The sequence below is a fragment of the Coregonus clupeaformis genome, chromosome 19, assembly GCF_020615455.1.
Source record: "Coregonus clupeaformis isolate EN_2021a chromosome 19, ASM2061545v1, whole genome shotgun sequence".
NCBI lineage: Eukaryota > Metazoa > Chordata > Actinopteri > Salmoniformes > Salmonidae > Coregonus > Coregonus clupeaformis.
This window is the reverse complement of record NC_059210.1, coordinates 32,461,038-32,488,373: the sequence shown is the minus strand read 5'-3', so window position 1 is coordinate 32,488,373 and position 27,336 is coordinate 32,461,038. Positions and strand designations below refer to the sequence as shown.

The window sequence follows — 27,336 nt, the reverse complement described above, 5'->3', positions numbered from 1 at the left end:
CTTTTGGTGTTCCTATAATGTTACATTATTCTCTATCTACACTGTTGGTCCTACTGCTGTTATTTGTTTTGTAAATCGTTGCATACACAGTCAAGTGCAGTGGTGTCTTCCCCCCCACATACTTCACTTGGTCACCTGTTGACATAATGGTAACTCAATTTTAAGAGCATCTCTGTTTGTTACATGAAGTGCCTATTGTTATAAATTACATTTGTATTGTTGATGTCATTGATGTTTATGTTTCTGTAAGTAGACACTTTTTTGTTTAACAACTCTGTGTTTGTCATGCAACATACAGTGTATTCGGAAAGTTTTCAGACCCCTTGACTTTTTCCCACATTTTGTTACGTTACAGCCTTATTCTAAAATGGATTAAAGACACTTTTTTCCCCTCATCAATCTACACACAAACCCCATAATGACAAAGTGAAAACAGGTTTTTAGAAATGTTTGAAAATGTATGAAAAGTAAAAAACAGAATACCTTATTTACATAAGTACTCAGACCCTTTGCTATGAGACTCGAAATTGAGCTCAGGTGCATCCTGTTTCCATTCATCATCCTTGATGTTTCTACAAGTTGATTGGAGTCCACCTGTGGTAAATTCAATTGATTGGTCATGATTTGGAAAGGCACACATCTGTCTATACAAGTTCCCACAGTTGACAGTGCATGTCAGAGCAAAAACCAAGCCAAGAGGTTGAAGGAATTGTCCGTAGAGCTCCGAGACATGACTGTGTCGAGGCACAGATCTGGGGAAGGGTACCAAAATATTTTGCAGCATTGAACGTCCCCAAGAACAGAGTGGCCTCCATCATTCTTAAATGGAAGAAGTTTGGAACGACCAAGACTCTTCCTAGAGCTGGCCGCCTGGCCAAACTGAGCAATCGGGAGGGAAGGGCCTTGGTCAGGGAGGTGACTAAGAACCCGATGGTCACTCTGACAGAGCTCCAGAGTTCCTCTGTGGAGATGGGTGAACCTTCCAGAAGGACAACCATCTCTGCAGCACTCCACCAATCAGGCCTTTATGGTAGAGTGGCCAGACGGAAGCCACTCCTCAGTAAAAGGCACATAACAGCCCGCTTGGAGTTTGCCAAAAGGCACCTAAAGGACTCTCAGACCATGAGAAACAAGATTCTCTGGTTTGATGAAACCAAGATTGAACTCTTTAGCCTTAATGCCAAGATTCATGTCTGGAGGAAACCTGGCACCATCCCTACGGTGAAGCATGGTGGTGGCAGCATCATACTGTGGGGATGTTTTTCAGCGGCAGGGACTGGGAGACTAGTCAGGATCGAGGGAAAGATGAACGGAGCTAGAGAGGATCTGCAGAGAAGAATAGGAGAAACTCCCAAATACAGGGGTGCCAAGCTTGTAGCGTCATACCCAAGATGACTAGAGGCTGTAATCGCTGCCAAAGGTGCTTCAACAAAGTACTGAGTAACGGGTCTGAATAGGTATGCAAATGTTATATTTCCGTTTTTATTTTATGAATATGCAAAGATTTCCTAAAATGTTTTTTCTTTGTCATTATGGGGTATTGTGTGTAGATTGATGAGGGGAAACAAACAATTTAATCAATTTTAGAATAAGGCTGTAACATAACAAAATGTAGAAAAAGTCAAGGGGTCTGAATACTTTACAAATGCACTGTAAGATGCATTTCCACCCCACAGAACTAATAATGCCATGGTTTCAGTCACTTGTTGATTGGTTTTTGAAACACCACTGTCTTACATTTATTTTTAATCAAGGTTTGGTTTTAATGCACAGTTGAGATTCTAAATTCCCAGTACAGCCCAAAAACACAATTGCTGGACCAAAAGAGAATAAAAAAGAAAAATGTTCAAATGAGGCAAAGGTTTAAAATATAACACTTAATTGTAAAGTGTGCAATGTGTGCCAGGTCAATGAATAACCAAATAGTATTTGCAAGCGATTTTGCAGAATGTAAACATTTTCCTAAAGTGTTCGCTTTCACCTTTTTTATCTGTACTATACATGTATAAATGCTGTTGACCTTTTTCTGAAGCAGCCAATTCAACACTGTCTCCTGAATATAATTATTTTTATGTATTTTGAATGTTCTTGTTAATGTGTGTTTAAATGAGTGTTAACACATTGATTCTTCGACATTAACTATTTTTAAATTGTGAACTGGTTCAATTAGTCATGTTTTTTTATGCAAATGTGCCAAATAAACTCGAACCTGACTACTTTTTTTTTTTAAATAGTCATTTAAATCAGTTTTCATCAATGATCAGTCTTAGTGATCGTTTTTTGCCAAAATCTATGCAAGTACCAGCCATATGTTCATACCAAAGTGAATGGAAACGCACCCTTATTCACACAGTGTCTCATGCGTTGTCAGTTCCCTGTGTTTTGATGGATTCGCCTTCATTGTGGTCTTCCGTGTGAGCCCTAAGCATTTTTTTGTTTGGCAGTCCTAGTAAAACATATTCCGCAAATTTGACAAAAGGGTTTTGCTGCAATGTAAGATTGATGGTGATCTATCATGTTTAATCCTTTGTGGGTATTGTTATATGGTTAATTAAATTAGCTAAGAATTTAAAATACTTTCCACAGACCTGGTTTACAACGACAAGGAGCAGCATTGCTATGACTGGTTGATTTCAGATTGGACAACCCTAAGAGAAATTCTCCACTCATCATATCAACACCATGGTTCGAATTATCAATGCATCTACAAAAACCAAGACTGTGAAATTGTGCTTTTATCTCGTTTACCAGTTGATGTGTACAATATGTTTACATGATAGACTAGTGTTGATGAGTAGTTTAAATGTAGCCAATAAATCAGTGTAACTATGTAATGGTGGTGGATTCTGCAATCTGCATCCCATCCAGTAGGCATGGCCAGACAGCTAACGTCGTTGCCTGGCAAAGAGGCGTCTCTGTGTGTGTTGCTGCTGAATGATGGTTAGCTATCTGAACGTCAGTGTTCTGCAGCGGTGAAGTTATTGCTTTTGTTTGAGACCAAGCCAGCTTGCTAGCTACCAATCTCACTAGCCAACACAATACACGATTATATTATTCAGGCTGGCGTCAAGCGACTGGCAAATTAAAGGTGAGTATATATTTCTGCCAGGTAAAATGATAACGTTAGCTAAGCTAGCAGAATACTTGCTAGCTAGCGTATGTGTTAGCTAGCTAGGCTAGCTGCGGTTAACGAGACGAGAGAAACATTGATATGTTGACACTGTCGGCTACTATGGGCTAGATATCTAGCTAACTAGTTATCTAATGGCGGACTAGCTAGCCAATGGAATGTATTTTATCAACATGCTTCATTAGTTGACTGGATACCGTTAGCTGTACAGCATCGCTCTGCGAACAGCGTGTTGTGTTGGGAACTTCAGTGCGTTTTAGCTAGCTAACTAACGTAGCAGTATGCTATGTAGATAATATAATAACAATAATAATATCCCATTTAGCAGACGCTTTTATCCAAAACGACTTAATCATGCGTGCATACATTTATGGATGGTCCCGGGAATCAAGCCCACTACCCTGTCCCCTTACGAAAAAAGATTGCAGTCAGAGTGAAGTATAATTAGTGGTGGGGAGTCGACTCCAAAATCGATTAATTGTCACGGTGTCGACTCCTAATTGTGGGTTTCGACTCCTAAGATTCAGTATTTTTTTGCAACGGAGGAAACTATTTTCCGTATCCTACTTCGAGAACGAGAACAGTCTTGCGTCTTTCACAACAAAGAAAGACCGAGCTAGCGAGGGAGAGAGATGGGAAGGGCAAAGCTAGGCATAGGTAAGCATATCGGCCACCAGTAGGGGCTATCAATGAGTATGCTGAGCTATTCTACACACAACAGACCGAAGACCACACATCAGCGTTTTTCATAGCGAAGAGAAAGGGGAGCAGGCGAGGGTGAGTGAGGATCGGGGCAGGCAGAGACAGTCAGAACCGTGCGCATAGGCTATAGCCTTTTTATTTTTTTATTTACCCGTTATTTAACTAGGCAAGTCAGTTAAGATCAAATTCATATTTACAATGACGGCCTACAGTGTCTTGGTAATTTGTATCTAGCAATGCCTCTGTAAATTCACCTAAAGTATATATTAGGCTCAGTGGCGACCCGTCATTTTGAGCCCCACCTGTTAAGCTAAAAATATATTTTTTGCAATGTTATTTTGGCATTAATACTTGTCACATATCAGTTTGCAAACAATGTAATAAAACATTCTAACAAATCATTGATTTAATAAAACTGCATACAAACATGGTCTCTTTTTTGCTTTCTTGAGTAAGGTAGGTGTTTCAGCCTAGCTCAGTACTTTCTGTGGTGATGGGGCAGCCAGCGGAAAATATGGAGCACAGAGGTTGGTAATGTTCTCTAGTTGCCCCGTGATTGGCTCAGTGTTCTGTCACTCATGGGGCCACTGTCAGCACAAAATGTAAGGGTAGAGCTAGAAAATTCAAGCCCCTTGGGTGCTGCCATAGAGTTACATTAGAAGTGCCCATCAAAGAAGGCTCACAGTCATTGGCCACAGATAAAATGTCAAATGACATTATATCTACAGTAGCTTTGATTGGACTGATCATGTCAACATCATACTTTAAAAATCTTAGCTAGCAAGCTAGCAGTGATCATCATGAATCAAGTCAACAATCTACTGGCAAAGCCTTTATAATCCATCCAAATCATATGAAGATAGATAATTAAGAAAAATTATAGATAAAACGTATTGGTGCTCATCGGCCATTGGACATAAACATTACACAAGTTGGAAATTGCAAATTCAATAATGAGTGGCTTGGAAGGAATCAGTGGCTTAACAGCAAGCATTGCAAAGCAATCACTAGCCTGCTATTCAGTGGAGTGGGTGTGTGGTCCCAAGTCTGGGTTTAAGGGTCTCTTTTCCAAGCTTAAAAGGATAAACATTCAACATTGGCTATGCTGTCAATCCAGCATGACTTCTGCCGCGCTCAGAACAACTGGAAACCCCGAACTGGGAAATCTGGCTTCAGTGAGTTCAAGACAACTATGAACTCAGGGAAAATAAACGAGCTCCTACTGGGAAAATACATTTTGAACGGTCATCCAACTCGGAATTGCAAGTCGGGAACTCTGTCCTCTTTCTAAAGCTCCGACCTGAAGATCACTGATGTCATCATGATTCAACCTTGTTTTTTTTCAGAGTTCCCAGTTGTCTTGAAAGCACCATAAATCCAGAGAATGCCAGACTTTGATGACAAAGTTTGATGACAAAATTTGCCCATGAAGTACTGCCGCACCACCTTCCTGTTCAAGTGAGCACAGTACAACAAGGTCAGTCAAAAAATGTATTGTATGCTGCTGCATAAATGATGTAATATGCCAGGGAGATGTATACTGTCTGTAGCTAATAAAGTAATACTAAGTGTATGTTCTGTAGTAAGCTGTTAGTAGCCCATGTGCATCACCCTAATAATTTGGTCACTTTTCCCCTCATAATTTTTCCTACTGTTCTGACTTGGTGGTGCACATGTAGCCTATAGCCTGTTTTAGAGAAATGTAATCATCGAATATTGTAAGAGCTTTCATTGTCTGCTTAAATGCCCCTTTATTTATCCTACGAGTTCCTACATCCTAGCTCGCTCATTAATGTCTTAATTGAAATTACGGATTGCCTCTTATCCGCTCGTCGTCCCCTTATGCCATAGTTTGTACATCTCAATTGTCAGTAGAAACCACATTTGTTTAAGCAAGTCAGCCATATCAGCGATGTTTTTTTTTAAAGGCAGTAAATGAGGCTGAATGAACTGTTTCACTGCCAGACAAGGCTCCACTGATAGCCAGGTGTAGCAGTGGTAAGGTGTTGGGACTCTGCTGTTGGGACAGCTTTATGTAAGCCCTAACAGTTTGTGGGCACTGTTTGTCACCATTATAGTGCAATTAATGTATTGTTTAGTGTTGTGCTGTGTAGAGGTTTTGCTTGCATGCATGAAAAAAGAAATGGGGAGGAGTTTGCCCCACCAAGATTTACATGCTAAAATCGCCACTGATTAGGCCTTCTCAAATAGTGGGGCGCGCCCCCCTGGGGGGGCTCGGAGCGATGCCAGGGGGGCGCGTGTGACCCCGGGGAACATGCTTTTTTTTGCTGCAGGGAGTAGGGTTTTTTTGCACCGAACAAGAGCACACAGCACAGAGCAGGAGATATGAAGTGCAGATAACAAACCCTTAAGAGACACCATGGAAAAATATTTAACAGGTATGAAAAGAAAGGCGGAGAGAGACGGAGATAATGAGACAAACGTAAGTCTCCCGAAAGCTAAGACGAGGAAATATGACGAAGCGTATGTAGCGCTTGGCTTCACTGTGACTACGGTGGGAGACGAGGAAAGACCGGTATGTTTACTGTGTCTAAAAATTTTGGCAGCGGACAGCATGAAGCCAAATAAATTAAGGCGTCACTTAAAGACATTACACCCCAATCACGCTGATACACCCCAATCACCAGACCACTAAAACGTATTCTCTGCTATCTGTGAGGAGATGGGAGCTGAACATCAAGCTGTGCTGTTTCACAGTGAAGCAAGGTGGCTGTCACGAGGAAAAGTCTTGTCCCGAGTTTTTGAGCTCTGAGAGCAGATAAGAATGTTTTTGGAGCAGGAGCACAAGTATGACCTCGCAGAAATTTAGTGATGAGAACTTCCTGGCAAAACTGGCCTACCTGAGTGACATATTTGGAAAGCTAAATGAACTAAATCTACAGCTTCAAGGGAAAGATAAACACCTCCCTCAGGTCACAGACAAGATCAGCTCTTTCACTCGAAAGCTTGCAATGTGGGGCAGGCGACTTGATGAAGGAAATACTGATTCATTCGAGAACCTGCATGAATTTGTTGACACTACTGACTATGAAGCCACTTCAGTGATTCCATATATTAAGGAGCATATTTCATCACTGATGGGATTCTTTAAAAAGTACTTCCCTGAAAACAGTTCCCAATATGACTGGGTGAGAGATCATTTCAATGCACCAGCTCCAACTGGTTTCAGCTCTGCAGAGGAGGACCAGTTCATTGATATGACGTCTGACTCCACATTGAGACTGAGGTTCACATCACAGACACTGAGTGAATTCTGGCTGAGTGTAGAGAGGCAGTATCCACTCTTAGGGCAGAGGGCCATGGGCATTCTTCTTCCTTTTGCAACATCTTATCTTTGTGAGACTGGCTTCTCTGCTGTTGCTGCACTGAAGACCAAGTACAGGTCCCAGCTAAACATTGAGCAGGAGCTGAGAGTTGCAGTATCATGCTTCAAACCCCGCTTCGAAAAGCTGTGCACTGCAAAACGTGCTCAATGTAGCCATTAATCCTGACTTCCTCATTTTTTTTTTTTTTTTTTAAATCAGCACATTGTTTTATTCATTTTTGTTTTATAGGTCAAAGTGTTTCATATATTGTGCTCCTGAGTTAATGTTGCTGATCAATTTGAATGTATTATTATTTATTGATTATATTTTATTTTTCAGTATCAAATGGTCAAAAAATGTTTACAGTTTGAATAAGGATTGCATTTTTTTTTTAAATTTCAGGCAAATTGATGCACTTTAAGTATTTTCTGTTACAGACTAAAAAACGATGTTAATAAAGTTATTATTTGTAAGTTGATCTATATTTCTTTCTTTTTTCTTTTGTTTTCTTTCATGTTAATAAGGATACATGTTATGCAGAGGTGTACTTATAACAATTTTATAGACAAATGATACTATTTACAGTCGCGGCGGAGAGTTGGGGGGCACGAAATGTTTACTTCTTCCTAGGGGGGGCGTAACAGAAAATAATTGAGAAGCACTGGATTAGCCTAACAATGAGTATGGCTAAGCTATTATTCATAGTGCCAGTGAATTAAAGTTGAACATTGCCAAATGCATCGGTTTAATTAGGCCTAAATGTTCAATAAAAGGTATTGCCTATAGCTTATTTAATGAAACCCTGGCTGGCTGGTGACGTCCTAGGTCAGGGCTATCCAACCATGTTCCCGGAGAGCTATCAACCTTCCTGTAGGTTTTCACTACAACCCCAGTTGTAACTAACCTGATTCAACCAGCTAATTATTGAATCAGATGCGCTAGATTAGGTTTGGAGTGAAAATCTACAGGATGGTAGCACTCCACGAACAGGGTTGGATACTCCTGTCCTAGGCAATAGATCGCAAAGCAGCATCACCGATAAACTTTTTGGAAATGTCAAGTTCACTTTCTCTGTTGGTCTGTTGTGTAGAATAGCTCAGCCTACTAATTGATAGCCCCTACTTTAGTGAACTTGCACGAGACATTGCAAGCCAAGAAATTGCGAAATACAGCATTGCGATAGCCTATAGACTACATACAGTGGGGGAAAAAAGTATTTAGTCAGCCACCAATTGTGCAAGTTCTCCCACTTAAAAAGATGAGAGAGGCCTGTAATTTTCATCATAGGTACACGTCAACTATGACAGACAAATTGAGAAAAGAAAATCACATTGTAGGATTTTTAATGAATTTATTTGCAAATTATGGTGGAAAATAAGTATTTGGTCACCTACAAACAAGCAAGATTTCTGGCTCTCACAGACCTGTAACTTCTTCTTTAAGAGGCTCCTCTGTCCTCCACTTCGTTACCTGTATTAATGGCACCTGTTTGAACTTGTTATCAGTATAAAGACACCTGTCCACAACCTCAAACAGTCACACTCCAAACTCCACTATGGCCAAGACCAAAGAGCTGTCAAAGGACAGCAGAAACAAAATTGTAGACCTGCACCAGGCTGGGAAGACTGAATCTGCAATAGGTAAGCAGCTTGGTTTGAAGAAATCAACTGTGGGAGCAATTATTAGGAAATGGAAGACATACAAGACCACTGATAATCTCCCTCGATCTGGGGCTCCACGCAAGATCTCACCCCGTGGGGTCAAAATGATCACAAGAACGGTGAGCAAAAATCCCAGAACCACACGGAGGGACCAAGTGAATGACCTGCAGAGAGCTGGGACCAAAGTAACAAAGCCTACCATCAGTAACACACTACGCCGCCAGGGACTCAAATCCTGCAGTGCCAGACGTGTCCCCTGCTTAAGCCAGTACATGTCCAGGCCCGTCTGAAGTTTGCTAGAGTGCATTTGGATGATCCAGAAGAGGTTTGGGAGAATGTCATATGGTCAGATGAAACCAAAATAGAACTTTTTGGTAAAAACTCAACTCGTCGTGTTTGGAGGACAAAGAATGCTGAGTTGCATCCAAAGAACACCATACCTACTGTGAAGCATGGGGGTGGAAACATCATGCTTTGGGGCTGTTTTTTTTGCAAAGGGACCAGGGACGACTGATCCGTGTAAAGGAAAGAATGAATGAGGCCATGTATCGTGAGATTTTGAGTGAAAACCTCCTTCCATCAGCAAGGGCATTGAAGATGAAATGTGGCTGGGTCTTTCAGCATGACAATGATCCCAAACACACCGCCCGGGCAACGAAGGAGTGGCTTCGTAAGAAGCATTTCAAGGTCCTGGAGTGGCCTAGCCAGTCTCCAGATCTCAACCCCATAGAAAATCTTTGGAGGGAGTTGAAAGTCCGTGTTGCCCAGCGACAGCCCCCAAACATCACTGCTCTAGAGGAGATCTGCATGGAGGAATGGGCCAAAATACCAGCAACAGTGTGTGAAAACCTTGTGAAGACTTACAGAAAACGTTTGACCTGTGTCATTGCCAACAAAGGGTATATAACAAAGTACTGAGAAACTTTTGTTATTGACCAAATACTTATTTTCCACCATAATTTGCAAATAAATTCATTAAAAATCCTACAATGTGATTTTCTGGAAAAATAATTCTCAATTTGTCTGTCATAGTTGACGTGTACCTATGATAAATTACAGGCCTCTCTCATCTTTTTAAGTGGGAGAACTTGCACAATTGGTGGCTGACTAAATACTATTTTTCCCCACTGTATGTTGATTACCGATGTACGGTTCTGACTGTGCCTGGTGGCCGACAGGCCTACCTATGCTTGGCTCTACCACTCCCATCTCAATTCAATTTCAATTTAAGGGGCTTTATTGGAATGGGAAACATATGTTTACATTGCCAAAGCAAGTGAAATGGATAATAAACAGAAGTGAAATAAATAATAAAAATGAACAGTAAACATTACTCACAAACGTTCCAAAGGACTAGAGACATTTCAAATGTTATATTATGTACAGTCGTGGTCAAAAGTTTTGAGAATGACACAAATATGAATTTTCACAAAGTCAGCTGCCTCAGTTTTTATGATGGCAATTTGCATATACAATTTGCATATGTTATGAAGAGCGATCAGATGAATTGCAATTAATTGCAAAGTCCCTCTTTGCCATGAAAATGAACTTAATCCCCCAAAAACATTTCCACTGCATTTCAGCCTTGCCACAAAAGGACCAGCTGACATCATGTCAGTGATTCTCTCGTTAACACAGGTGAGAGTGTTGACGAGGACAAGGCTGGAGATCACTCTGTCATGCTGATTGAGTTAGAATAACAGACTGGAAGCTTTAAAAGGAGGGTGGTGCTTTAAATCATTATTATTCCTCTGTTAACCATGGTTACCTGCAAGGAAACACGTGCCGTCATCATTGCTTTGCACAAAAAGGGATTCACAGGTAAGATAGTAAGATTGCACCTAAATCAACCATTTATCGGATCATCAAGAATTTCAAGGAGAGAGGTTCAATTGTTGTGAAGAAGGCTTCAGGGCGCCCAAGAAAGTCCAGCAAGCGCCAGGACCGTCTCCTAAAGTTGATTCAGCTGTGAGATCGGGGCACCACCAGTGTAGAGCTTGCTCAGGAATGGCAGCAGGCAGGTGTGAGTGCATCTGCACGCACAGTGAGGCGAAGACTTTTGGAGGATGGCCTGGTGTCAAGAAGGGCAGCGAGGAAGCCACTTCTCTCCAGGAAAAACATCAGGGACAGACTGATATTCTGCAAAAGGTACAGGGATTGGACTGCTGAGGACTGGGGTATCTCCCGAGTGGTGCAGTGGTCTAAGACACTAGCTGTGCCACTAGAGATCCTGGTTCGAATCCAGGCTCTGTCGTAGCCGGCCGCGACCGGGAGACCCATGGGGCGGCACACAATTGGCCCAGTGTCGTCCAGGGTAGGGGAGGGAATGGCCGGCAGGGATGTAGCTCAGTTGGTAGAGCATGGCGTTTGCAACGGCAGGATTGTGGGTTCGATTCCCACGGGGGGGCAGTATGAAAAAAATAAAATAATGTATGCACTCACTAACTGTAAGTCACTCTGGAGAAGAGTGTCTGCTAAAATGACAAAAATGTCAAATGTAAAAAATAAAGTCCACCTGTGACTAAAATGTAAAGTCATTTTCTCTGATGAATCCCCTTTCCGATTGTTTGGGGCATCCGGAAAAAAGCTTGTCCGGAGAAGACAAGGTGAGCGCTACCATCAGTCCTGTGTCATGCCAACAGTAAAGTTTCCTGAGACCATTCATGTGTGGGGTTGCTTCTCAGCCAAGGGAGTGGGCTCACTCACAATTTTGCCTAAGAACACAGCCATGAATAAAGAATGGTACCAACACATCCTCCGAGAGCAACTTCTCCCAACCATCCAAGAACAGTTTGGTGACGAACAATGCCTTTTCCAGCATGATGGAGCACCTTGCCATAAGGCAAAAGTGATAACTAAGTGGCTCGGGAACAAAACATCGAAATGTTGGGTCCATGGCCAGGAAACTCCCCAGACCTTAATCCCATTGAGAACTTGTGGTTGATCCTCAAGAGGCGGGTGGACAAACAAAAACCCACATATTCTGACAAACTCCAAGCATTGATTACGCAAGAATGGGCTGCCATCAGTCAGGATGTGGCCCAGAAGTAAATTGACAGCATGCCAGGGCGGATCGCAGAGGTCTTGAAAAAGAAGGGTCAACACTGCAAATATTGACTCTTTGCATAAACTTAATGTAATTGTCAATAAAAGCCTTTAACACTTATGGAATACTTCATTATACCATAGTAACATCTGACAAAAATATCTAAAAACACTGAAGCAGCAAACTTTGTGAAGACCAATACTTGTGTCATTCTCAAAACTTTTGACCGCGACTGTATACATACAGTGTTATAACGATGTGCAAATAGTTAAAGTACAAAAGGGAAAATAAATAAACATAAATATGGGTTGTTTTTACAATGGTGTTTCTTCTTCACTGGTTGCCCCTTTCTTGTGGCAACAGGTCACAAATCTTGCTGATGTGATCGCACACTGGTATTTCACCCAATAGATATGGGAGTTTATCAAAATTGGATTTGTTTTCGAAATCTTTGTGGGTCTGTGTAATCTGAGGGAAGTATTTGTCTCTAATATGGTCATACATTTGGCAGGAAGTGAGGAAGTGCAGCTCAGTTTCCACCTCATTTTGTGGGCAGTGTACACATAGCCTGTCTTCTCTTGAGAGCTTTCTCAATAGCAAGGCAATGCTCACTGAGTCTGTACATAGTCAAAGCTTTCCTTAATTTTGGGTCAGTCACAGTGGTCAGGTATTCTGCCACTGTGTACTCTCTGTTTAGGGCCAAATAGCATTCTAGTTTGCTCTGTTTTTTTGTTAATTCTTTCCAATGTGTCAAGTAATTATCTTTTTGTTTTCTCATGATTTGGTTGGGTCTAATTTGTGTTGCTGTCCTGGGGCTCTGTGGGGTCTGTTTGTGTTTGTGAACAGAACCCCAGGACCAGCTTGCTTAGGGGACTCTTTTCCAGGTTCATCTCTCTGTAGGTGATGGCTTTGTTATGGAAGGTTTGGGAATCGCTTCCTTTTAGGTGGTTGTAGAATTGAACAGATATTTTCTGGGTTTTGATCATTAGCGGGTATCGGCCTAATTCTGCTCTGCATGCATTGTTTGGTGTTTTACGTTGGACACAGAGGATATCTTTGCAGAATTCTGCATGCAGAGTCTCAATTTGGTGTTTGTCCCGTTTTGTGAATTCTTGGTTGGTGAGCGGACCCCAGACCTCACAACCATAAAGGTTAATGGGTTCTATAACTGATTAAAGTATTTTTAGCTAGATCCTAATTGGTATGTCGAATTTTATGTTCCTTTTGATGGCATAGATAGCCCTTCTTGCCTTGTCTCTCAGATCGTTCACAGCTTTGTGGAAGTTACCTGTGGCGTTGATGTTTAGGCCGACGTAGGTATAGTTTTTTGTGTGCTCTAGGGCAACGGTGTCTAGATGGAATTTGTATTTGTGGTCCTGGCAAACTTGTTACACCATTATTTTTGTCTTACTGAGATTTACTGTCAGGGCCCAGGTCTGACAGAATCTGTGCAGAAGATCTAGGTGCTGCTACAGGCCCTCCTTGGTTGGGGACAGAAGTACCAGATCATCAGCAAACAGTAGACATTTGACTTCAGATTCTAGTAGGGTGAGGCTGGGTGCTGCAGACTGTTCCAGTGCCCTCACCAATTCGTTGATATATATGTTGAATTGGGTGGGGCTTAAGCTGCATCCCTGTCTCACCACACGGCCCTGTGGAAAGAAATTTGTGTTTTCTCTAATATCTCTGGTACAGCTAGCTAGCTTGTTGCTTTGTTATCTAGTTAACTAGCTAGCTCTAACACTATTTTTATAATTATTAGCTATTCCCAATCTTCATGACCTAATAAATAATATATTCTAATTAAAACAGATAATAGACATAATAATGGTTTAACCATTAGTGTAAGAATGGATGTAAGCGTGTACATATAACTTGTTTTTTAGCCTTGCACCTGTAGTTTCATTACATACTTTGCATAAAAGTTTGTCACTCTTTAAACTATTTCATCATCTTCTTCTCCGGATGAACTATTATGTTGAGGTTGTGGAGCCCAGTCCGGAACAGGATATAAGTCCGGAAAATAATTCTTAAGGTTTGCTCCCAATCTGTGCTTTTTAGTTTCGTAGTCATGGCAAGCCCATCCTCCCCCGGGGATAACACCCCATTCGCATTCAGGGTCGCCAAACGGACAGTCCAGTGGGCCCCCTTTGATGTTGCACGGTTTTCCTCTCTTATCAACATACTGTCCTGGAGCTCCTGAAGCTGGATATACTTCCTTGGGTGATTTGTTAACAATTGTCTGTACAGTCATTTAATCGTGGTTTGAATCAAGAATGATGTCAACAGAGGTAGTATGCAACAAAATACTACTCCCATTACTACCAAGGCTACACCTATCATATTTGCAGTCTTTGCAAACATGGCTCCCCATTTTCCCAGAGTCAAGTCCAGCCAATCCCAGGCATGAGGATCATGCCCAGCATTGTCTCTGACTTCTTGTCGTAGTCCTTTGAGTTTTGTCATGGCCTCAGTGAATGACCCTTCTGGGGAGGTGTTTTTGGGGATAAAGGTACAGCACTGTTTCCCAAACAAAAAAGACAGGTCATTTTGCTAGTTGCATGCACCTGTTCTCCTAAAGTCTGTATAATTTATGAACCTCTGTTGATTGTAATACATTTAATTAATCCATTCTAAGATGAATATTGATTCAAATCCTGACCCAACTTCGTCTCTTGCCTTATATTATTTTGGAATTCCTCTAGGTTGGCCAACTGCATCTAAATATATATTAGGGTCAGACACATAATCTCTTTTTGTCCTTTTTAGATGGGTATTTTGAGTTTCAACTCAAGGAATCCCACTCCACTATTACAGCTTGTTGTATCAACTGTACCCTAGCACAGAGCCCTTTCCAGTCCCCTGGTAACGTTGCCCTGAGTCGTCGCTCTTGGCAGACCCAGAAGAAATCTGCCACTGCCACTGACTGATCTTCATATGGAGCAATCAGGGGCAATGCCAAGGTCTGATTCTGACATTGTTCTGGTGTCACTATTTGTCCTTTGCTTGTCCCTGCTGCCTGGTACGTAGCCCTTTCTGGCGTATCTGCATTCCAAGAGGTATCAGTGGTTAAGTGCCAGGTAGTACCACACTTACCCTGGAATTTCCCTAAATCGTGTTTCCCTTGAGTTCTATTAAAACACTCATTGCTCATTGCTACACCATAGGTCTTAAATTGGTAATCTGACTCATCTAATTTACATGCATCCTCTGTCTGATGGTGCGCCGACTCCTTTCGCAACTAGAGTGCAGTGATTCAGATACCACGTAGTGCTTCCTTCCACCTGTATGGCCGTAGGCGTAGCTCGAACCACCTTGTATGGACCTTCTCGCCTGAGCTGGTTCCACTTCCTTCGGAAGACCCTAATGTACACTTGGTCCCCTGGCACCACCGGACCGGACACCTCTGGTCCTGGCTCTGGTCCTCGTCTTTTTTCCTGGAGATAAATAGTTTTATGTATAGCAGTTAGTTGTTTCACATATGCTTTGAGTTCCATTTCTAATTGTTCAAGTGAGGGACCTTTATAGGGTCCTCTCAGAACTGGCACTGGCATGGGTCGACCCGTAAGCATTTCATGCGGGGTTAGGTGCGTGTTTCTGTTAGTTTACATGCGATAGCTCATTAACGCAAGCAGTAATGCATCCATCCAGTTAAGCTTTGCACTAGCACAGATTTTATTTAGCCTTGAGGGTTCCATTTATTATTTCAACCATCCCTTGCGACTGTGGGTGATACACACATACCAGTCTTTGCTTTATCCTTAGCTGTTGTAATACTTGTTTTACTGTTTTCGGAATAAATGCTGACCCGTTGTCTGAACTGATTTCTGTCGGTATTCCAAACTTGGGTATCACTTCTCTGGTTAGGAATTTGATTACTGTTCCTGATCATAGGTCTACTGATGGTACTGCTTCTACCCATCTACTGAACCTATCTATAATTACAAGCATGTATCTTTTTCCATTCACTTTCTTAATCATATCCACGTAGTCTATGACCAAGTGTCGAAATGGTCCCTCTGGGACCGGTATGTGACCTATAGGTGTGGTTATGCCCTTGCGCACATTGTTTTGTGCGCAAACTTCACATTTTGCCAATGTATCATCTACCATTGCCTGTAGATATGGTGACCAATATCCTTGCTGTTTGATCTTCCTTATCACTTCCCCCCTTGTGCAATGGTCAAAATCATGCACATCTGTTATTAACAGGTTAAGTAATATGGTGGGTGCTACAATAGTACCCTCATGGGATCTCCATAACCATGTCACATCTTTCGTAGCTCCTCTTTGGTGCCACTTTGTCTGTTCGTAGGGTCCTGCCCTTTCATGCATTCTAATGATGTCATCTAACTGAGGTGCAGATTTTATAATGACCATTGGTGCTAGCACCGGGATGATGCATTTGGAGGCCTGTTTAGCAGCTTCATCTGCTGCATTATTGCCCCTGATAACAAATTCATTGCCTTTCTTGTGAGCCTGACACTTAACTATAGCCAGCCGTGTCGGTTACATTAGTGCTGTCATAAGTTTCACAATTTGCTTGTGATGTTGTATAGGTGTGCAATCACTTTTCCTGAACCCCCGTTGTTTCCAGACTGCCCCAAACAGGTGACACACACCATGTGCATAGGCTGAATCAGTGTAGATGTTAACTGTCTTCCCTTTCCCCAGCATACAGGCCGCAGTAAGTGCTTTAAGTTCAGCCAGTTGGGCTGAACATGGCTGTGGGCAATGTTCTGTCATTACTTCTCTAAATTCCATTCCTTGTTTCTTCACTACTGCAAATCCAGCCTTATTTCCTGTGTGGTCTTTGTAACAAGACCTGTCTACAAAATAGTCCTCCACATAGCCATTTCCCAGATCGGGCAGTGGTGTTGACTCTAAGTCTGGTCTAAGCCGGTTGAATGTCAATGATTCTGTCATACAATTGTGTGCTAAACCCTTGAATTCTAACGGAATTCTTTCTGCCGGGTTCACTGAACTACAGCGTTTCATGGAGAAATCTGGGTATGTTAATAGGGTAATGTATTCCAAAGTTATTGCATTGGTAAGCACAAATTTTCCCTGTTCTATTAGCTCCACTATTTTATGATGTGTGTACATTACTATAGGGTAGCCAATAGTAATGGTGGATGCTTTGTCATATGCATACTGCAGAGCAGCTAGACCCTGATAGCAGGGTGGATATCCCTGTGCCACAGAATCCAGTCTGGTGCTATAGTATGCAATAGGCTGCTTCCGTCGCCCATTGCAGGACTCCTGCATAAGAACTGATGCTGCATAACCGTCACACCGATTTGCTGCGTATAACAGAAACGGCTTTGTGTAGTCCGGGGCTGCTAGAGCCGGGGCAGACTGCATTTCTTGTTTTAATGTTTCAAATGCAGTTAAGGCATCATTCGTCCAATCAAGGTTAGCCCTAAGGTTTAGTTGCCCAGCATTTTTCATAAGTTCTCGTAGAGGGGCTGTTTTGACAGCATATTCTTGTTTCCATTCAGTGCTGAATCCTGTCATCCCTAAAAACGTCATCACTTGGGCAACTGTGTGGGGTAGCGGTGCTTTGCTGATGCCTTCTAATTGTCCTGGTGCTATTGCTTTTGTACCATGAGCTATTGTCCGTCCCAGATATTCAACTTGAGGCTGGCAGTATTGGAGCTTTGTTTTCGATACCTTGTGTCCCCCTTCCACTAGTTTTGTCAAGACTTTCATGGAATCAGTATGACATTGTTCCAAGGAAGGAGCACATTAATTTCAGTTATCATATCTCCATCCAGGGATTCCTCATCATCTTCCTCATTTACCTGCATTCTCTCCAGGGCTTCTCTTACCCCTTCGTAACAATCAAACCTTTCTGAGTTAATTTTTGTATTCTGCTCAGTCTTTCTTAACCTTTCTACACCCCTTTCTTTTGCTGGAGAAGGCGCAGATGGAGTCCCTCTCTCCTCTTCCAGTTCTATTTCTCCTTTTATTTCTACAATTACATTTTACATTTACATTTAAAAAAAAATTACATTTACGTCATTTAGCAGACGCTCTTATCCAGAGCGACTTACAGTTAGTGAATACATATATTTTTTTTTATACTGGCCCCCCGTGGGAATCGAACCCACAACCCTGGCGTTGCAAACACCATGCTCTATCAACTGAGCTACATCCCTGCCGGCCATTCCCTCCCCTATCCTGGACGACGCTGGGCCAATTGTGCGCCGCCCATGAGTCTCCCGGTCGCGGCCGGCTGCGACAGAGCCTGGATTTCTACCACTCCAGACACTAGTGGGTACTGTCCGCTGGTGTATGGTGGGGGTCTTATGGACCAGTTCTCTTTCTTTCTGTTTGCCTTTTCATCATCCTTTCTCAACATGCTCCTAGCCTTTCGCATACTTTTTAGTAGCCCTTCTCCTTCTGCCTGGAACATTTTTATCATTTCCCTTTCTCTTTCTCTTTTTTTCTGTCTCTTTTTCCCTTTATCACCTGCTTTATAGTTCTTTATCACTGTGTCCATTTCTTCAGATACTGAGACATCAAACGTTCCTCCTGTTGGCCATACTGTATTCATTTTCTTAGTGCGTTGCTCCCATTTTTTTGACGTTTTTATCTGCATACAGGGTATCTATCCCCAGGATTTCTACCGCTGTTTTACTCATTTCTGCTGCCTGTATTCTTGGACTCCCCACTGCCAACCTCAAGTGTGATTCTTTTTCCGTATTTGGTTTAATAGTTACCAGTATTTTCCTTAGTGTCAATCTAGTAACTGCCTGTGGTTTCAATATCACTGGTCTTTTGTTTATTGTCGACTCTACTCGTCTTAGTACCACTGAAATTTATATCTCTGGGTCTTTTATTTGTTGTCCAGTAACTCATTTTCCTCTTTCAAACCCTTCCTGCTCTCCTATGTCCAGATATAATTCTATCTGGGTGTCTATGGGTACTACTACAAAGTGTAAGGTTGTTGCCTGTGCTAATTCCTCAAGCGTCTGCCCTATCCGTCCCACAGTCCAATTTCTTCCAATTATGCTTCCCCAATCTACGTATGGCCACTCTTCTACTTCCTCTAGATTCCGTATCTCAGTTTAACTTCTTTCCCTCCGTTAAGCTACAGTGAGGGGAAAAAAGTATTTGATCCCCTGCTGATTTTGTACGTTTGCCCACTGACAAAGACATGATAAGTCTATAATTTTAATGGTAGGTTTATTTGAACAGTGAGAGACAGAATAACAACAACAAAAATCCAGAAAAACGCATGTCAAAAATGTTATCATTTGATTTGCATTTTAATGAGGGAAATAAGTATTTGACCCCTCTGCAAAACATGACTTAGTACTTGTTAGCAAAACCCTTGTTGGCAATCACAGAGGTCAGACGTTTCTTGTAGTTGGCCACCAGGCTTGCACACATCTCAGGAGGGATTTTGTCCCACTCCTCTTTGCAGATCTTCTCCAAGTCATTAAGGTTTCGAGGCTGACGTTTGGCAACTCGAACCTTCAGCTCCCTCCACAGATTTTCTATGGGATTAAGGTCTGGATACTGGCTAGGCCACTCCAGGACCTTAATGTGCTTCTTCTTGAGCCACTCCTTTGTTGCCTTGGCCGTGTGTTTTGGGTCATTGTCATGCTGGAATACCCATCCACGACCCATTTTCAATGCCCTGGCTGAGGGAAGGAGGTTCTCATCCAAGATTTGACGGTACATGGCCCTGTCCGTCGTACCCTTTGATGCGGTGAAGTTGTCCTGTCCCCTTAGCAGAAAAACACCCCCAAAGCATAATGTTTCCACCTCCATGTTTGATGGTGGGGATGGTGTTCTTGGGGTCATAGGCAGCATTCCTCCTCCTCCAAACACAGCGAGTTGAGTTGATGCCAAAGAGCTCGATTTTGGTCTCATCTGACCACAACACTTTCACCCAGTTCTCCTCTGAATCATTCAGATGTTCATTGGCAAACTTCAGACGGGCCTGTATATGTGCTTTCTTGAGCAGGGGTCCTTGCGGGCGCGGCAGGATTTCAGTCCTTCACAGCGTAGTGTGTTACCAATTGTTTTCTTGGTGTATATGGACTTTCTCATAACACACTTATCTCTCTTGATTGCCACCACCTTTTTGTAGCTAATCTCAAAAACCTCCATTTCACTTTTTTACCCTTATTTCTAGACCATTCGGTAGCTTATAGCTTTCTACTCTCAGTATTTCAATGGTCATTCGTGCATCATTCACACTCCTTTTTCCCAGTGCGAGACTAGGCGCGTCCTCCGTACTGGGTCACACTCAAGTGACGGTCCAGGAGAGGTGCGCGTCCCCTTCCCACACTCACTTTCACTCTCACACTTCCACACGCTTTCTTAAGCGACCTGCAAATTCAGCCCTTTCCTGATACACTTCCTCGACACAAAAAAATGGTATTATACAGGGGTTTTGCCTGTCTATGCAGCCCTTTATTGATACACTTCCTCGACACAATAAAGCGGTATCCTCAGGACTTTTTGCCTGCTTATGCAGCCCTCTGATGATACACTTCCTCAACACACCAGAGCAGTATCCGCTGGACTTTCTTTCACGTGACCCTACCTTGGGATTTTTACTGTTGCAACCCTCAAGGCTTTTATTCCTTCATTGTTTTGCATGCATTATTTGAACCCAAAAGCTCCCAATTCATATTTTTCAAGTTCTTAAATTTGGAGAGACGTACTTGGTGTCCTACCGCTGAGGCCAGGCCCTGGGGCGAACCACACAAGCTCTATTCTAATAAGCAAGAACTTTGCTTACCTTTTTTAGTGGCCACTTGTTTGTGTAGTTCGTCCAAGCCGTCCACAGCTGCAGCTTTTCACCATTCTTGGTCCCTTTTTGCCAATCCTGTTCGTTGACGCCAAGATATGTTGTGGAAATACTTCTCAAAGATATCTCTCAGACACTGGAGCTTGTGAGCTCAGAATATACTTTATTACAAAATAACAAGCCGAGCTGGTCCGCGGAGCAACTGCCAGTCCCAGACTTGGAGCTCTCTTTTTATACAGCTTCATCTTTTCATATCATATCGGAACCCCTTCTTTATGCAAATAGCCACCCTCCCTTGACCTTGAGCCACTATGGTTTCTTTGTCTAGCCTCTTTCCTGTCTATACCCATGTCTGCTTGGTTTCCCCTCTTGCCTGACTATTGGTGACGTGATAACGACAGTTCCTTTAAAAATAATACACATACACACCTGATGATAATTATATAGTACATTGATTACTGCTGTCACTTCGGCCGAGGCTGCCTCCTCTCCTTGTTCGGGCAGGCTTCGGCGTTCGTCGTCACCTGAGTACTAACCACTGCCGCCCCAATCATCACAATTGTCTTGTCTCGTTATCACACACACCTGGTTCTAATCCCCTAATTAGTCTGTGTATAAGTGTTCCCTCTGCCCCCTTGTCCTTGTGGGTGATTGTTTATTGTGAAGGTTAGTGAAGCTCGGTGGAGCTTGTGTATTTTGTTAGACGGGAGTATTTTCCTGTGTGCCTTGTATTTTCCAGTGCACCTGTTTTGTGCCCTGGAGTGTGTTTGACGCAGTTCTGCGTAAACCTGTATTTTGCGGATTAAAGCCTGTTATTCTGTGATTTACCCTCTGCGCCTGACTCCTTCAACACCACCTCATCACAACTGCAGTCACAATGTGGTTGTCCAGTCATGCATCTGGATTACAAAATATGTTTCATACATCATATGTTTCAAAATATAGACAGGTGTAGTCACTAATCCTCTTTTAAACCCATAATGATTCTGCTTATTGTTCAATGATTTTATAATATATGTAATGGAAAAATACCTATAATACTTCCCAAGTGGGAAACCTGGGTATCATCTTTCTACAACGAGTAAGCAAGTCGGAAGTTTCTGACATGACACAAACGTGGCAGTAGTTGCTGCCATATGTTAGTCACTAGCCAGAGTTGCTGAAAAAGAACACTACTACTAATACTATAGTATACTATAGTTACCTTTTTGCAGACTTTACTGTAGTATTTACTATAGTGGTTTTGCTTAATCTTTGACATAGCAGTGGGGGCTTTGTTCTTGAGGAAACCTACTATGCAAAATACTCAAAAGAGCACATTTTCGATAACCTGTAGATAGGACTGAGGTGTGAACCGACAGTTCACAGCTTCTGCTCTTTTTTAAAATAACCAGTAGGGAACACAATATATGCAATATACTTGGCATGTAGGTTTCTCACTTATGGCTCAAATTGGGATATGGGGGAGGGAAATGAGCAGGGTATATGCAAATTTAATACTGGGGTTTATAGTAATTACTGTAGTGTTTTTGCAGACTGTGTTTTTGTGGACATTACTCTAGTCTTTACTGAAGTGTTTTTGTGGTCTGTAGAATACTGTAGTATTTACTATACACTACATGACCAAAAGTAAGTGGACACCTGCTCGTCGAACATCTCATTCCAAAATCATGGGCATTAATATGGAGTTAGTCCCCCTTTGCTGCTATAACAGCCTCCATTCTTCTGTGAAGGCTTTCCACTAGATGTTGGAACATTGCGGCGAGGACTTGCTTCCATTCAGCCACAAGCGTTAATGTGGTCGGGCACTGATGTTGGGCGATTAGGCCTGGCTCGCAGTCCCAAAGGTGTTCGACAGGGTTGAGGTCAGGGCTCTGTGCAGGCCAGTCAAGTTCTTCCACACCGATATCGACAAACCATTTCTGTATTGACCTCGCTTTTTGCACGGGCATTGTCATGCTGAAACAGAAAAGGGCCTTCCCCAAACTGTTGCCACAAAGATGGAAGCATAGAATATTCTAGAATGTAGTTGTATGATGTAGCGTTAAGATTTCCCTTCAATGGAACTAAGGGGCCTAGCCCGAACCATGAAAAACAGCCCCAGACCATTATTCCTCCTCCACCAAACTTTACAGTTGTCCGTTGGACTGACGGATGATGAAGCGTGATTCATCACTCCAGAGAATGCATTTCTCTTGCTCCAGTCCAATGGCGGCGATCTTTACACCACTCCAGCAGACGCTTGGCGTTGGTGATCTTAGGCTTGTGTGCAGCTGCTCGGCCATGGAAACCCATTTCATGAAGCTCCCGACAAACAGTTATTGTGCGGACGTTGCTTCCAGAGGCAGTTTGGAACTCGGTAGTGATGTTGCAACCGAGGACAGATTACTTTAACCCGCTACACGCTTCAGCACTCGGTGGTCCCGTTCTGTGAGCTTGTGTGGCCTACCACTTCACAACCTGAGCCATTGTTGCTCCTAGACGTTTCCACTTCACAATAACATCACTTAAAGTTGACCAGGGCAGCTCTAGCAGGGCAGACATTTGACGAACTGACTTGTTGGAAAGGTAGCATTCTATGACGGTGCCACGTTGAAAGTCACTGAGCTCTTCAATACAGGCCATTCTACTGCCAATGATTGTCTATGAAGATTGCATGGCTGTGTGCTCTATTTTATACACCTGTCAGCGACGGGTGTGGCTGAAATAGTCGAATCCACTAATTTGAAGGGGTGTCCACATATTGTTGGTCATGTAGTGTAGTGTTCTACAGTATACTACAACATTCTATAGTACGTACTACACGTGATCGAGGTATACTACAGTGTGTAGTATAGTATACCACAATTTACTACAGAATGCTATAGTAAGTACTGTAGTGTTCTGTAGTATTCTTTTTCATGTGGGTAACAAATGTTTGCAATGATTAGAGGTCCAATGCAGCCATTTTTATCTCAATATCATTTCTGGGTAACAATTAAGTTTACTGTGATTTGTTTTTCAATTAAAATGGTCAAAAAGAAACGACTAGCTTCTTAGCAAAGAGCAATTTCTCAAGCAAGAATTCTGTCTGGGAGTGGTCTGAGGGGAAAACTGAAAACTAGCTCTTATTGGCAGAGAGGTTTGAAACTCTCTTTCTTATTGGTCTATTAACTCATTTACCGCCTGGTAATGTTACTAGGCAGGCCTAAAGTCCATCCCACCACAACAGGTTACAATTTCAGGCAGCCTTTTCAAACAGCTCTTACACTAAAAGGGCATTATCATAATTTTAACAATTTCACATTATTATTCCAACCTCATAGTGTGAAAATATATACACAGGAAAATCACTTTTTTGACAGCATTGGGCCTTATTATTAATTAGACTGCGCGTCTTTGTCTTACTTGTGTTTAATAAGCTGTCTAGATAGTTTTTACAAACATGTTAATCATGTCTTTTGTGTACAACATGTAAATAGCTGCATGTAGCCTAAAGGCATCAGCATGCTTCCGAACTCAGCTAGCCGAACCGAACGAGTGTGCTCGCGTACTCCCTTAAAATACATTCACTTGAAAAACGAGAAAAAAGCGGCAGTAGTACTGTTTGTCCATTTAGTGACGCCGTAGCAGGTATACACTTCCTCAAAATAGTCAGAATGAATCTAAGATAACTCAAGAAATCTGTCATTAATTTTGACGTTTTTGCCGAATAGATCTTAATCATGCAATTTTACATCTAACAAAGATGTTTGGTGCAGTAGAAATTTTGTGTCCCCGAACAACCAGAAAAACCATCACGAAGTCCAAAATGAACAAAAACACCACAAAATGTCGTCATAATATATGCACAAACTCTACCAAACTAAGTAGAGCAGAGCAGCAGCAGCGGAGTGGGCAGCAGCTACGGAAAGAAATATCCTGCACATGCGCATAAATATTTCTATCATTAGCCAGGCAAATCGAGTTTCCCGAAAATCTGGAACCGCAGTCACTCCATTTATAGTTTTGTGTTTATATACAGTACCTTGCAATAGTATTCTTCCCCCTTGGCGTTTTTCCTATTTTGTTGCATTACAACCTGTAATTTAAATGGATTTTGATTTCATGTAATGGACATACACAAAATAGTCCAAATTGGTGAAATGAAATGAAATAAATAAATTGTTTCAAAAAATTGCAAGCGTTCAGATTCCAAACTCTCCACCATGGCCAAGACCAAAGAGCTCTCCAAGGATGTCAGGGACAAGATTGTAGATCTACACAAGGCTGGAATGGGCTACAAGACCATCGCCAAGCAGCTTGGTGAGAAGGTGACAACAGTTGGTGCGATTATTCGCAAATGGAAGAAACACAAAAGAACTGTCAATCTCCCTCAGCCTGGGGCTCCATGCAAGATCTCACCTTGTGGAGTTGCAATGATCATGAGAACGGTGAGGAATCAGCCCAGAACTACACGGGAGGATCTTGTCAATGATCTCAAGGCAGCTGGGACCATAGTCACCAAGAAAACAATTGGTAACACACTATGCCGTGAAGGACTGAAATCCTGCAGCGCCCGCAAGGTCCCCCTGCTCAAGAAAGCACATATACAGGCCCGTCTGAAGTTTGCCAATGAACATCTGAATGATTCAGAGGAGAACTGGGTGAAAGTGTTGTGGTCAGATGAGACCAAAACTGAGCTCTTTGGCATCAACTCAACTCGCCGTGTTTGGAGGAGGAGGAATGCTGCCTATGACCCCAAGAACACCATCCCCACCGTCAAACATGGAGGTGGAAACATTATGCTTTGGGGGTGTTTTTCTGCTAAGGGGACAGGACAACTTCACAGCATCAAAGGGTACGATGGACGGGGCCATGTACCGTCAAATCTTGAATGAGAACCTCCTTCCCTCAGCCAGGGCATTGAAAATGGGTCGTGGATGGGTATTCCAGCATGACAATGACCCAAAACACACGGCCAAGGCAACAAAGGAGTGGCTCAAGAAGAAGCACATTAAGGTCCTGGAGTGGCCTAGCCAGTCTCCAGACCTTAATCCCATAGAAAATCTGTGGAGGGAGCTGAAGGTTCGAGTTGCCAAACGTCAGCCTTGAAACCTTAATGACTTGGTGAAGATCTGCAAAGAGGAGTGGGACAAAACCCTCCTGAGATGTGTGCAAACCTGGTGGCCAACTACAATAAACTTCTGACCTCTGTGATTTGCCAACAAGGGTTTTAAGTCATGTTTTGCAGAGGGGTCTAAGACTTATTTCCCTCATTAAAATGCAAATCAATTTATAACATTTCTGACATGCGTTTTTCTGGATTTGTTGTTGTTATTCTGTCTCTCACTGTTCAAATAAACCTACCATTAAAATTATAGACTGATCATTTCTTTGTCAGTGGGCAAACGTACAAAATCAGCAGGGGATCAAATACTTTTTTCCCTCACTGTAGCTATGCAAAATGCCAGATAGGTAACCATTTACAGTAACTGCTGTTCATTATTACTCCGTCAATAAACACCATCAGCCGGCAGAAGATCTAGCTACTGTAAATTAGCTACAGAAAGTAATGGAGAAATCTGACCTTTCTGCAGCAGGTAGCTCTGGCCAGGCAGCTTCACTACCAGCTAGCATGACTGTAGCCAGTAACCCAGCCGTTTTCAATTTTTTTGTCTTATTTCTTGTTTGTTTCACAATAAAACATATTTTTCATCTTCAAAGTGGTAGGCATGTTGTGTAAATCAAATGATACAAACCCCCTCAAAAATCAATTTTAATTCCAGGTTGTAAGGCAACAAAATAGGAAAAATGCCAAGGGGGGAGAATACTTTCGCAAGCCACTATTAGTTTTTATTTCTATTAGTTTCAGTTTAGTTTTCAGGTCCACTTTACTCGTTTTTATTTAGTTTCAGTTTTAGAAAACATTTCTATTTAGTTTTTATATTATTTCGTTTCAGTTTTAGTGTTCGGGACAGAAAGTAGCCTATGCATGGGAGGCTAGGAGACATTTGTGTTGTATATGTTTTGGGGATGTAACTTCTAACAACTGGAAAACACGACTCTTGTCCCAGTTCATTTGCAAAATATAGTTTTGACCGACATGGTTCTGCTTCATTTTTATTTTTTCGGACAATTGTTCTAAGAGGGGGATGAGGTGCCCAGAGGTTTGATGTTGTTTTCTCATGTGTGTTTTAGGGACCACTCGCTGGTGGACGTCTGACTAATTACGTTCGGCACTCTGTTCAGATGTGCTAAGTATTCTTGGCCGGCTAACGCCACCAGTGTGTCCAAGCATTTACACCCTATTTTAACCCAGCAGACAATGTTCCCAGCCGGAGCCTGAACTAGTTGTTTGGTTTGGGTCTCAGAAAGGCCCATCTGGTGTGCACAAAGGGAGGGAGAGAGCTGTCCATATATTCCAGGAAAAGGCTGCCTTAGTGGTATAATGTAACTGGTTCTTGCTAACTTTGGAGGGGTTGTGACTGCAGGGTCCATACCTCAGGACGCTGAAGGGAAATGAAACCCCACCTGTCCAGGGTAAGTGATTTAGAGGGTGGGATTTTAAGACTACTGACTTATCCCAATGATAAGGGATTTTTCCCTTGGGGCCAAGCCTTTGTGGCTGAGTTTTGGCATTCCCCCAGATTTCAGGTAGTTTCCTTGCAAGAGTGGAAGTCCTCTACGTCAAACCAGCAGTACCAATGGTTAGAGGTCCCTTTGACCACCCCATTACGATT

General features: G+C 42.4%; 1 pseudogene; it reads left to right on the top strand.

The window, feature by feature from the left end:
• The first annotated feature begins 2,427 nt into the window (after positions 1-2,427).
• The window catches only part of LOC123481402, a 38,392-nt pseudogene continuing 13,483 nt past the window's right edge, over positions 2,428-27,336 (top strand).